At 38.1% G+C, this 14,059-nt stretch overlaps 1 protein-coding gene across 2 annotated transcripts in view; it reads right to left on the reverse strand.

Moving 5' to 3' along the window:
• Positions 1-14,059, reverse strand: part of DENND1B (DENN domain containing 1B) — a 159,559-nt gene that overhangs the window by 102,967 nt on the left and 42,533 nt on the right. The gene's annotated exons all lie outside the window — the stretch shown is intronic.

The following is a 14,059-nucleotide window of genomic DNA, read 5'->3' on the forward strand; positions in this document are numbered from 1 at the left end:
GTTAGTCAGTAATATTGGTTAGATTCAAGATATACACCATATTCATTAGATTCATTTTGGTTACATTCAAGATAATCACCATATTCTTCACTAGCTAGAAAGAATGACAGTTATTTATTTTTAATAGTATTACAGTCAATTGATGCAAGTATATGAAACCTTCACCACTGTTCAGTATGCACTGCTCAGTATGCAGTGATTTGGAAGAATACTTGCTTCTTTTGGCACTTGAACAAGACACAATGTGACCTCTCTCCAGCTGGAAGAGGGTACAGGAGCTGCTTCTACAGGAAAATTGCACCAGATATGAAACATTTTACAGAATCAGTTTATTAATCTATCTCTATACAGGTATGAGTGGGGTTTTACCACTTTAACTTAGCATTTCAACCAGTTACCTTCTTCCATGTTAGTAAGGGCTGATGCCTTGATGAATCAACAGAAAATAAGTTCATCACTTTATTATACTACTGAAAGCTTAACCTCATTAATTTCTGAGGTTAGAAGGATGTAGGAACTATTCACCTCAACATTTTTTTCTCATTCTAACAAATTCTATGGTGTGCATTTAAGTGGGAAGGGAAAAGAACCTGATTCTTTCCAAGAGCACCCCTGTGGAAGGATTGAAAAGTCTTCCCTGATAGGAATATTTTAAGGTATCCAGAATGCTGAACAGTAACAGCATTCATAAACAGCAGTTTAAACAGTTTTTTAAAAGAGAGTCCTGTTACCTTACAATTATTTTTGTGTTTTTCTGCAGCAAAAGACTGTTCTTCAAGCAAGCTGGTGGGTTCTCCCTCACATCAATTCTACATATGGAAAGAGCATCTATGTAGAAGATAGGGTACAGCCTTACACTGAGACACAGCCACACTGTGTCCGTTCCAGAGACACATCAGGATACACAGGGAAGAAATGGCCTAAATAAAACAGGCAGCACCAAGAAAATTTGAATTGTTTAATTCCAAAATCTCAACCAAGTTACCAAAGATGCGATAAACTAGCATCTATCTACTATCTATCATCTAACCAACCTCATCTCTCTATTCTGTTTTGAGCCAGAAATCAGCCAAAGAAATATCAATTACAACAGCAAAAAGAAACGGTCTTTCGCTTTGTTATAAAACACTTTTGCACTACCACTCCCCCCATGATCATTACTTCCTCAACTGTTTTCTTTCTCAGTAACAATATTTTTCTAGCTTTTGTCTTTCTCTGATTTTTCTACCTTATTTTTGAGAAATTCTTTTTCCTCACCACTTTTTACTGAAGAGGAAAATTCTCTTTTGTCAGTCTTTATTAGTAGACATGACAAAGATAAAACAGTCTCCTTTTTCCCCCACTTGTTGACAAAACCTGCTTCCTAATCTATTTTAGTATTTCACTTAATTATCCTTCAAAACTCTCATTTTCTTCCTGCTAGAACTTCCTCCCCTACTAACCTATCCTCAAATGTCTTCTCTTGAAACACCTGACTGCAGGTCTCTATTTTGGTTCTTCCTCAGTTTTTCCTACTCAATCCTCCATCTCCAATGCCCTCTCTTCTTCACTCTTAACCCAATTTACCCTCTGATCTTTCCTCACAGGGGATTCTATTTCACCCTTCCTCACTGTAGTTTTCAGTTACCCTGTGCCAGTCCAAACATACCAACAAGCGATCTAGTTGAGATTTAAGACTCTCATGACACATACTTCTGACTCAATCTAGTGACTTTAATAGGAACATTTAAATGGTTAAAGTTAAACACAGATTTAGATTCATTCTTAAATCAAAGCCAAGCTGCTTAGTATCTTGTAGTGTTGAGGCCTTCATCATTATGGCTCGATGAAGGTGAAATGGTAATGCTGCCACATGAAACAGCTGATGAAAAGGCAGGCTCTGTCCTAGCCACTGACTTTTCTTTTTCCTTCCTCTGAAGCTGCACACACCCACAGCAGGGACCCATGTGAAGCCAGCAGCAGTAGTTATATTTCAAAGACTTAGCTCTTACCTCTGCTAAAAATCTCATCAGAAAAAAATGTAGCTACAATAACAGCAGGCCCAAATGGTTTGAATAATAAAAACATTTAATCTTAGATTACATTCACGGAAATCCCAGAAATCTAAACTTCCAAAGCATGGAAGTCATTACCAGGCCTCCATAACTACATAAACAACCACAGAGTAACATTAAAAATTCAGAGATTTTTAGTGAGTTATAAAATGTTGAAGTCTATTTGTCCAAGTTTTTCTAGATCTCACCATGTAACCAACTAAAAATAAAGCATATTTTAGTCACAATTGTGTCCAGCATAGCATACAGGGACCCAAAGTTCACTTTAAAATAACAACCTCAGTTACAAATAGCAGAATAGCTAAAACAGTATCAAGTTAGAAACACAGACTCATAGAATAGTTAGGGTTGGAAAGGACCTTAAGATCATCAAGTTCCAACCCCCCTGCCATGGGCAGGGACACCTCACACTAAACCATATCACCCAAGGCCTCGTCCAACCTGGCCTTGAACATTGCCAGGGATGGAGCATTCACAGCCTTCCTGGACAACCTATCCCAGTGCCTCACCACCCTAACAGGAAAGAATTTCCTCCTTATATCCAATCTAAACTTCCCCTGCTTCAGTTTTAACCCATTACCCCTTGTCCTGTCACTACAGTCCCTAAGGAAGAGCCCCTCCCCAGCATCCCTATAGGCCCCCTTCAGATATTGGAAGGCTGCTATGAGGTCTCCACACAGCCTTCTCTTCTCCAGGCTGAACAGCCCCAACTTTCTCAGCCTAAGTTCAGCATAGGTTAATTTTCCTGCTTAAAAAAAAAAAATTCTTAACTTTCCTGGAACTCAATAAAAACATAAAAATTGACAATGTTATTCTTCCAAAAAAAAAAATTCTCGCTGGAACAGGCATAGACTGAAATATTACAATCTACCCATATGACTGGCAAGACAAAGAAAAAGAAGATAAATATTTTGCCATACAACTCTACCAAGCATATAATATTCGTATCTAATGCACCAACAAATAATTTCCTCTTCTCTGACTCAGGTCAGGGAGACCATTATTCCCTTGGCAGTACCAGAGAGCTGGGAAAAACAGGAAATATGCTCTTCCGTCTCCACTCTTGAGACTACAATGTGGGCAATATTCAACTTTTAAGGCAGTATTTTCTTAAAGAAAGTTCACTACATTTTGTACAAAACAAGCATACCAGAGTATGACATAAATGACAATTTTCTATCATCATGCAGTAAGGAAAAAGAGACTTTTTATTAATATGCTCTTTCAATGACAGAATCACGGAGTGGAACTAGATGACCAGCAGGTCGAAGGAGGTGATCCTGCCCCTTTATTCTGCTCTCATGAGACCTCACTTGGGGTATTGTGTGCAGTTCTGGTGTCCTCAACATAAAAAGGACATGGATCTGTTGGAACAAGTCCAGAGGAGGGCCACGAGAATGATCAGGGGACTGAAGCATCTCCCGTATGAAGATAGGCTGAGAAAGTTGGGACTGTCCAGCCTGGAGAAGGCTGCATGGAGACCTCATAGCAGCCTTCCAGTATCTGAAGGGGGCCTATAGGAATGCTGGGGAGGGACTCTTCATCAGGGACTGTAGTGATAGGACAAGGGGTAATGGGTTAAAACTTAAACAAGGGAAGTTTAGATTGGATATAAGGAGGAAATTCTTTCCTGTTATGGTGGTGAGGCACTGGAATAGGTTGCCCAGGGAGGTTGTGAATGCTCCATCCCTGGCAGTGTTCAAGGCCAGGTTGGACAAGGCCTTGGGTGATATGGTTTACAGCGAGGTGTCCCTGCCCATGGCAGGGGGGTTGGAACTTGATGACCTTAAGGTCCTTTCCAACCCTAACCATTCTATGATTCTACGATGATCTTAAGGTCTTTTCCAACATTAACTATTCTATGATTCTATGATCTGGAAAGTCAACAGAAAAGCTGTCTTAAACGAGACATAACGTAGACATCACTTTCAAAATCCAAGTATGTAAGTCTTTGAAGGTCAGGTTAAAATCCACATTACCCTGCATATCTAAGAGGGCAGCAATATTTGTTTCGCTCAAGATGTCTGAAGATTTCCAACTGCTTACAACACCAGTCAGAGGCAACTCTGGCAGCAACACTGAAAACCTCCTGCATATCCTATTCAGATGCTTCCTCTCCAGTGATGAAAAAACAACCAACATAAAATAAAGCACAGAATTGATTCTTATATAACTGTTTTACCTGTTAGTTTTTTTAATTCTACCTTGGAATACTCTGATAGCTCAGGACAAAAATAACCATATTTGCAAATTACCCAGCTCTACACCTATTCAACATAGAATCATAGAATAGTTAGGGTTGGAAAGGACCTTAAGATCATCAAGTTCCGACCCCCCTGCCATGGGCAGGGACGCCTCACACTAAACCAGATCACCCAAGGCCTCATCCAACCTGGCCTTGAACACCGCCAGGGATGGAGCATTCACAACCTCCTTGGGCAACCTATTCATATTGCTTTAAAGTGAAGTTTGCAGTCTCAGAAACGTCTGCTAAATGATATCAAGAAACATCATGAGTAGTTGGTGCCTGGATCAAAAAGATACTTTTTGCAAGATCTTCTTCTCTACTATTAAGGAAAGCAATTTTTAAAATAAAAATTAACAATAAAAGTATACTACAAATAATAAATAACTATATTTCCACAGAAATTAAATATACTGAAAAGTAACAAAATTTCAAGCATGTCAAACTTTACTCTTGATGACACTTGATACAGATTCATTTCAACCCCAAGCATATTTTGTTCCAAATACTTGTTTTTCCTCCATAAATTCGAGCATTTCAGACACTTTAAACTGTGCATAGTACTAATCATAAAAGAAAGGAATGAAAAAAAGAAACTTCAATTTTGATGGAAATAGCCAAGGCAGAAGACTTGCAACACGCAGCAACTCAGAGGCAAGAAAATAAGATAATTTCTGAGGCAGAAAGGAGAAAGCAGCTAAATGGATTTAACTTGTAAATTAGATAACACTTTTTATCCACACAGGGCGCTGTGTTGTCTTTTTAGTACAGGTGATCAGGGGTTGCCAGACTTTTGGAATTAGAACCAGCAATCTTTTTTTAAAAGACTGAAGTTCTTTCAAGTCTCAGTAAAAAGCCTCGATTTTTCCATGAAACATGTTTTTGCAGGCTGAGAGGTAAAAAAAAATAAAAATAAAAAAATCAACCAAACTAAAAACTCCACCTTGTTTGAAATATCACTTTACACTTTCTGACTCCCTCAGTTTTCTAACCATTAGGCTTTCACCCAGGCATACTGCAAGAAGCAAGCAAACATTATGACTACAACAGCCAAATTGGAAATAGCAGCCCTAGCACGACAAACAAAATTGCTCCTTTTTCTGAACTACATCCTAAGTATAAATAAGAAGTACTGCATTAGTTACCAGAAAGACAAGCCCTGAAACAGAGTGTCTGTTAATAGTAGGATGTCATTCCTTGCCTAGAAAACTACTGAGCAACTGGTCTGCCCAGTAAGTAGCCAGTACTGATGTACACAGAAAGGTCAGCACCATCTCTGAAGATTGTTTACATGCAAGAACTGGCCAGCCCAGGCTGGGGACTGAAACTGTGCCTTATAATGCCAGCAGATGCTCTTCCAGAAACAGAACTATCCACTGATTTTTTCATGAAATCACCATACAGCATATGCCCTGATGAAATCCTGATTTTGCTGGCAACTCAGAAACTTAAAAGTACATACTGAATGAAGTATCACATAAATGAATGAAGAAGTCAGGTGCCACACCAAAAGAAAACATCTGTAGTAAAGAGCAACTTACACAGAGAAATAAGGTGAGACAGTCCAAAAGCAAAGCCCTGACTGGGCTCATCTGACTCTTAAATGTGCAGTGCTATGGAGGAGCATGCCAGGTCACACAGCTGTGTCAGTAGTAGGGGAAGCTGGGGAACAGCATTATGTTGTAAAGAGTAGTGAAACCAAACACACATGTGGGCCCAGTTTCTTGAGCTAGAAGAATCTACAGCCAAAGGAACTGAGAAAGCAAATCAGCTTGTGAGGAACCTGTTACGATTATTGTTTCATAGTTACATTTGTGATTTTCTTTAAAGGAAGTCAGTTCTTGTTTTACAGACAGCATAGGTCTTACAGCTCAAAAAGAATCACCTGTAGCAATAGCTTTTCAGCACTAAATTCAGATATTATCAACAGTGTTGAAAAATGGAAGAGAGATGAAACAACTCAAAGACTGAAGAGGGACAGGGAAGAAGCAAACAAGCATAATTTTAAAGTGCTTACATATCCCTTGTATTACCACATGCAGACAGATGACTACTGCAAAACATAAACCGCAATGTACACACAATTAGATGTATTTTTTCTCAAGGAGATATACAATGTGCATTCACTTTGCCTATGGCTGAGCAAGTCCAGACCTGACTTCCTGCTACAGCTTCCTTGCTAGAGATTACTTTGCAACAATTTCAGGTTGATGTTTCTACATGTGAGCATCCACCAGCCACTTCAGCACAAAGTCAATCAGCTTAGCTTAGACCTCTGATATAGCAAAAGCCAACTTTGAAGAGCTAAGAAGAAAGGAAGGCAGCTTCTGCCACCAAACCAGATGGCACAAGCAGCTACAGCCAGGAAGATTTTCAGCTGCTTCACTTTGATCCAGAAGAATGAAACTGCCCATGCTCAGTGAAGAAACTCTCAAATCTAACCCAAGTACTCACTATGCTGAAAATCGGTAAAAATCCTGTTCCTACAGCAGGATTTCTGCATAAATTGAAAGAGGTCTTCCCTCCTCCTGACTTTAGTCTAAAATTCAAGAACTGATGCAGCAAGTCTGCATTGGCCCAATATGTCTTCTCTAATAATGGTCATTAGTAACAACTGAAGAACAAGGACAGTGATAAGTATGTTCTGTAACCTCAGAGACAGGTTATTTCTCAGATGTGGATCTTTTGTTACTCATTTTTATTAATGACTGCAGACAGAAACTGACACACAAAACCAAGAAACTCAATACCTCTGCTTAGGGAAGAAGGAGAGTCTACCAGCCAAGTGGCTCACAATGCCCTGGAAACTTATACAGAAGTATTGAGCACCAGAAATAAGATATTCTGATGGATTCATGCATTCTTCCTTCCTGATCACCTGCCTGGAGCTGCTTCACTTTCACATATTCCTCCTCCAAGATCCCAAACCATGTACTCTGGACCACTCCAGCTGCAGCCCACTCATCACCCTTGCCTTGCTCTTGTTGCTGGCAAAGTCCTCTGCCTGCTCCAGTTCCTGATCTCAGTCCCATCAGATCTCAGTCTTTGACACTAGAGTGCCCCCGTTATGTGATTTCATTGTACTTGGATTATGACATTTGATCCCAGACCATTTCCTAATATAAATAATATGTAAAAGAAAGCTATATTTAAAAAGTATAAGCAGATTGAAGTGACACTTCAAATACTTGTAGCAGTAATAGTGAACCAATGAGTCCCAAATGCTCTCCCAGCTCTGCAGAAAACTATAATCAAAAAAGGTCAGAAGAAGAGCCAAGAACCAAACACAGGGTTCAGGAATGTTACATCCAGTATCAAGCATAAAAAGACCCTGAGCTATTTCAGATATTTCTCAGAGACCAGCAGTAAGCTTGAGAGACAAAAGCTGAAAATGGTAAAGCAAAACAGGCAACATACTGAAGACGAAAGAGGATGGGGGGTTCTAAGCAAGTAGATGAGAAAGTATAACGTAGCACGGAATAAGAAACAACATCAGAACGGAATATTCTGAGGGCAGTTGAGGACAATCAACAACAACAACATCACACGTGACAATTTGGCAATCTTTCTGGAAGACATTCCAAACGATTGTCATCACTGTTTCAGCCATCAGTTAATTTTTTCTTCTTCAGTTTGGCACATTGCTGAAGGCTGTAGAAATAAGCCAAATTGCTAAGTTATTTTTGATAGGCTGATACAGAATATTTGAAGGACAGTCAAATATTATTAATACTGTACTTATCTGAACAAACAGAGAAAAGAACACTTCTACAAAATGCAGTCCCCCAATATCACAGCTGTATGATTAAAAAAAAAAGGCTAACATATGCATACAGTCTATTAAAATGCACATAATTTATCTGACTCAAAATGAAAACATATCTAACAAGTAATTCCATTCATCTGGCCCTTTTTCACTCAGCCTTAAGATATACAAATGCATGCCTTTTCACCAGAACACAGCAGCTGGGAATGAAAAGGAAAGCATTCAAATGATCATTTTCACATCATATTCCATCGTCTTTTCACCAGCTTCTCCCCAGTCTTTCTTTGAGTCCCATTCTGTTACAAGAGAGCTGCTTTTAGATCAATTCATATTTCCATAATCCACACTGCTGTTTCTCCCTCTCCTCCCCAGGGTGGACTAACCCCTGCATCCAGAACTATGGCTTACAACTGTCATTAAAACCTGTAACAATAACAAGATAACAAAAGAGCTGGTAGAGATGAAGCTAGCCAGTACCATATGCTGATCAAGTTCAACATTTTTAACTTAAAAGCTCTATAAAACAAAACCACCACAATCCTGGAAAAAAAGCATACTTGATGTTGCCACCTGTCCTCAAAATTTCAAGGAAGTTTCAGGTTTTCAGTATTGGGCTTTTATGATTTTGAAAATGAAAGTCTCAAAGATTTATTCCGTCTCTGTTGGAATGAATTACAAAAGAGAAGCTGCATCTTGGAATATCTACATCTTGAATGATGCAAGGGTCTCAGTGATCCTGGGTGTTCCCAGCATGGCTAGGTGGGCAGTTATTTCACAAAACATTTATCAGGATTGGACCAATTTTTTTTTGTTCGCAGAACACAGTTAGCAACTATAAATACACCTCTGAATGTTTTTCTGCCCATCATCTATCAGCTGTGATTTGCATAGACAGAAAGCAGTGCTGCCTTACACACAGTCTTCTTCAATAAAAACAATACTTCAAACACGAAGTGTCAGGACATCACAGGAAACTATCTTAACCTTATAAAGCATACTTGCAGTGCACAAAGTTGCCATCATCTCAGCTGGGTTCATTGTTTTCCTCAAAGGTAACACAAGGATTCAAGGTTCCAAAATATCCTTGAACCGAACAACAATGTGTAACATTTAGACAAAAATACTTTTGAAAATTAGCAATGTCATTTGATTCATTCCTCCTTTCTCTTACCAGTGTACCCAAATACTAATCAAACTTACTAATACAAAAGCAACAAAATCTTCAAATCCTTTTTACCATTCACTGACAAAAACAAAACCACCAAAGCAAAAACCTACCTAGTTAGCATAAACATTTGAAACATGTATTTAAAGCCTCATCAGAACAAAAGAGCAAAGCCATCAAATGGAGATACATCCCCTAACAGCGTGCCTGCAGCCTTGAAAAGAGTGTAAACAGTCTCATACCTCCTGGGTTCCTGCTGCTCTCTTAGGAGAGCACAGAGGAACACAAAAACATCACAACTGGCCTCCACACATTAGTTTGACCCAGGCACCTTCAGCTTGCTTCTTGAGACTTAGTGCTACTGATGCGCAGATTGACTCTAACCCCCTTGTACAACCCCCCTGTACAATGCCCCTGTACCCTGGTCAACCCTCTGCATCACTACTATTTAAGTTTTTAAAAAAGAATATAATCTTTCATACTGCCCTCATGTACATAATTGCTGCCACAATGTATGTAATTAAATATTCCATCCTGCAAAAACTGAGTACTTTGACTCCAAGCAGACATTCACTTAAGCCAGTCTTTACCTTCTATAGCTAACACATATATCGAAAGTAAAGCATGAAATTAGTGCTTTGCTGAGGGAAGGCTAACATATTAGTACTTCATAGGATTGACCCCTTAACTGATGTTTGCATGCATGTGTGTCTCTTTATAGTTTTATATATACAAATAATTTTACCTGAACCTGACAGATTTACATGTATAGTATCAGGCTTTGGTAGTTGGGTCACTACAGGATACGGAGTAAGATTTATTGCTCACAATTCAGTGGTGACTTTTGCATAATATGATACATAAAAATAAAAACCAGATATTATAAAATATGAAGTAACAACACAAAGGGTGTTACAGTAACTTCATAGAAAACAGTAGAGGTTCCTCACATGGGATGCCATTCCCCTTACTGGTTACACACCTGCACTGTTTGGGAAAAGCCTAACATGAGAAAGCAGATTTAGTCTGCTTGCCTTTGAAAGCAGAGCACGACAGAAGGCAGGTTCACCATGAGAACAATGGGGAAAATTATTGTCATTAGAAGGAAGAATAAGAACTATTTAATGGATCAGTTTTTCACCATATACCCTGGGACCTACTGGAGATGGAAATCACTTCAGGTCAATAAGCAGTGGGATTAAAAAGCAGCTCAATTCTCACGCAGCTAAAAATAATATCCAGAATAGATGCAATTACTGACTTTGTAAGAAACGCTAGACTTCACATGCTTCAAAGTTTAAGACAACACAGAAAGCAGCACTGCCTCTGAGCCACTAACACCTGCAATCACACTATGCTCTTGTCCTTCCTTGTGCCAACACTACCCCTTTTCCAAGGAATGTTTTGACCCAATGGAGTTATTGGGAGCTTGCATGTTTTTAGTTCCAGAACAGCTATGAACAGAGGCATACTGGAGGCATCTGGACACATTTGGCATCAACAGCACTTTGCCACCGACTCCACTGCCATGAGGAGACAGTGAGCACCAGCAGATCTCAACTCTTTTGGGAGACACTCATTTCTGCAGAGATACATATTTGCTTTTTCAACAGTGATGAAGTATTTAATTTTGGAAGCAAAGGTGGTGTTTTTCATTTGGGTTGCTTCTCTAAAGCACTTAAAAAAATACTGTATTTTTTTTAATCTTCTGATTTTTTTTTCCAGATATCACAGCATTATTTTTTTTTTCTGTATAGACTTCCATTTGAAAATGAGTTTGCAAGGCTGAAATTAAACTCTAGTCTAACCAGTCTGAACAAACAACATAGGAATTTCAAGATTAAAAACATGCACATCTTATCATAAGTAGTTCATTGAGCATAAGGGGAGTTTTGAACATACCACAGCACAGAGCCTGTAGGGACATACATTCAAAATATACTTTAAATAATAAAAATATATTCCATTAGATGGCTACAATCCATTCCTCTTCCAAATGTGAGCTTGTGAGGATCAACATGGAAGAACTATACATGCTCAAATCACGAATCTTCACTTTTTCTATAGTGATGACATTATTCTGAACTTTTTCAACATTGCCAAACTGAGGTTTGTATCACTGATGCCAGTAAAACAGTAAATTGTAAATCTATGATGTCTCCAATGGATTAGAACATTTGGCTTTGGGGATCCTTTTTATTAAAGATTTTCTTTGGAATATTAGTATGATCCTCTGTACTTCGAATTCTGCCTGGCATGAGTTCATTAACTGATAGTTTTGAGAGTCACTAAAAAGTGAATTACATCCACCATCAAAAAAAAATGAACCCAAACAAAAACAACTTTCTGAAATACTCTGGCAAAAAGAAGCATTTTTCATTTTCTGCCATGAAGCATTATTTATTTCTCTTTCCCCATTCTGCATCTTAACCTTTTCCTTCTAATTTTGGCATCTGAAGAGTTATCAGATAGAAAATAAGTGTTTTCCCTGCAGTCTCTGCAGGTAACAAAATGAACAACAAATCTTGCAAGTTCTTTTGTGTTACCAAAAACCGCACCTTAGTATTTCCTTCACTTCATGAACTCTAAGTGATTATGACAAATCACTAATCTTTGCTTTCTCCTGATCATCTGTAGTTTCTGCATGTCATCCAAAACAGATGGGATGTTTTGCAAAACAAGATTTTACAAAGCTGACATCTAAGAATAAGAGAGACCAAAATTAAAATACTGCCCAGTGTAAAAGAAAATGTCAGGCCACAAGAATAAGAGAAGATTAGGGAGGAGTAAGCATTGGGAAGTTGAGGCATACCAAGAGGACAAATGTGAGAAAGAGAAGGAATATATCAAAATGGCTTAGACAAGTTTTCCTTGCATTATGAAAGCAACAAAAAGGTGACATGATAAACTGTAGAAAAATTCAGGAAGTGAGGAAAATATTTTGCCCACTGTTATCACATCACTGTGCAAACAGACAGCCCTCAGATTTTAGGAAAGATGACTCTTTGGGATACATCCAAAAATTAACTCACACATTTTACATTTAAAATAGAAATGACTGGAAAATTGGGTGGAAAAGATTCTTTTTTTTTTTCTTTCCTTTTTATTTTTTCCCAGTGTTCTCCCTACAAACTTTCATTGAAATCAGCCCTGAGAATTTTAGCAAGATCTCTTTTTTTAAACTAAATGTGGTAGGCAATCAGGTCTCCAATCCAAACCTACCGAGTTCAATATGCACGCACACACATATGCACAGAAGGTTTCTGCTGATCTCACTTGACTACTTGGCTCAGAGGTCTGCTACAGAAGCTGCTATATGTTCTGTTCAAATCCAGTGGTTCTAATAGCGAAATTTCCCTTGCAAGGATGGGGACTAATACATACTGTTTTTCAGGAACACAAGCAATTTACCTGAAACACTTGGTTCCCTACACTGCTGAGACACAATGTGCAGGCATAGGATTTTCAGAGCCCAAAGGCAGAGAGCTGCCCGAGGGCTCTAGTTTCTACAGATAGGTACATCTACTGCATCTTTGTATGCTTCCCCCTCCAGTCTTTGGTGAGCTTCATCTTCTAATCATTTTTCTACACCAGCTGTTCTTTGAGTAATCTTCGACTTACCAAATAAGCTCCCAATTTTCTTCATACATAATTTCTCTTCCCCCATCCCTTTTTTAAGATCAAGTCTTTCTTAGGAAAAAGAACAAAACAAACTAAGGAAAAAAAATAACTTAAATGGCAATGAAGATGATCATTCTGCAGCCAGGAAAATTATCCAAACTTACTGGATGTCTAACTAAGAACAAGTAACAGCACACTTCAGTCATGTACCATTTATCACTATCTTATAAGCTGCACATGTTTCTGACTGATTCTATTCCCTAATCAGACATCCTCTTTCTATGTTTGTATATTTATTCCTTTCATCATGAATCACCTTATAGCTGTCTTCATAGAATTCTGGAATATTGATTTAAAAAAATAAATATATAAATAAAGCAACAATTTATCAATATTTACTGCACAAAAATATTCCCAGATCATCCACTGTGGTGATATTAGCAATGAAGAATATGTTTGCTCTTCTGAGTCAAAAAAAGACACTGAGTCAGAGATATTTATTCTGTTCCATGGTTTTATGTGGGTTTATGAAAATAAAAATATTTCTATGGTAGAAACTAATCTAAAATTTGCTGAAATAATAAATTTTTTTCATTAAATTTTAATATTAATAACTTTAATAAAATAGTCCGGGGGGGGAATACAACACTAATGAATAGCTTTGCTATCACAACAAACAGGGAAATAATCCGTCAATCCTGTATGTATAAACTTTCCTTTGAGGATTAATTATAGATAGAAACTAGGATTTTCATGCCTTCAAAATCAGCACATTTAGATCATTGTCTCTTACAAGGGCCTGAGGATTACTGGGTTTTGATTTTTTGCCCAAACAAATAACTAGGGTGTTTCCAAAATATTATCAAGATATAAAGTTTTACACTGTAAAGGACTAAGGGAACAAGACGCACGCATTCTGACATTAAAAGGACACGTATGTGCAGCTCTTCAACTTTTTTGTTCTGATGGTTTTTGTTAGCACAATTTCTAACATCAGTGTTTGGCAAAGTTTTTTGGACAAATTTTCCACATTTTCTATCCTCCAACAGAAAGAGCTTATAAAATGCTCCTCATCAAAAATAAGCTGATAGAGAATTAGTGTGATACATGGTGCTCTACAACTGCTATTGTATATTCCTGTCACAAAGGCATTCTAATCACCAAGCCACCAGTTGGGTGAAGACTTCCTCCCCTCTATCATTAGCATC

This window comes from Neopsephotus bourkii, unplaced genomic scaffold (assembly GCF_033783945.1).
Source record: "Neopsephotus bourkii isolate Nb327-2 ecotype Australia unplaced genomic scaffold, CSIRO-AGI_Nbou_v1 NB_1768, whole genome shotgun sequence".
Taxonomy (NCBI): Eukaryota; Metazoa; Chordata; class Aves; order Psittaciformes; family Psittacidae; genus Neopsephotus; species Neopsephotus bourkii.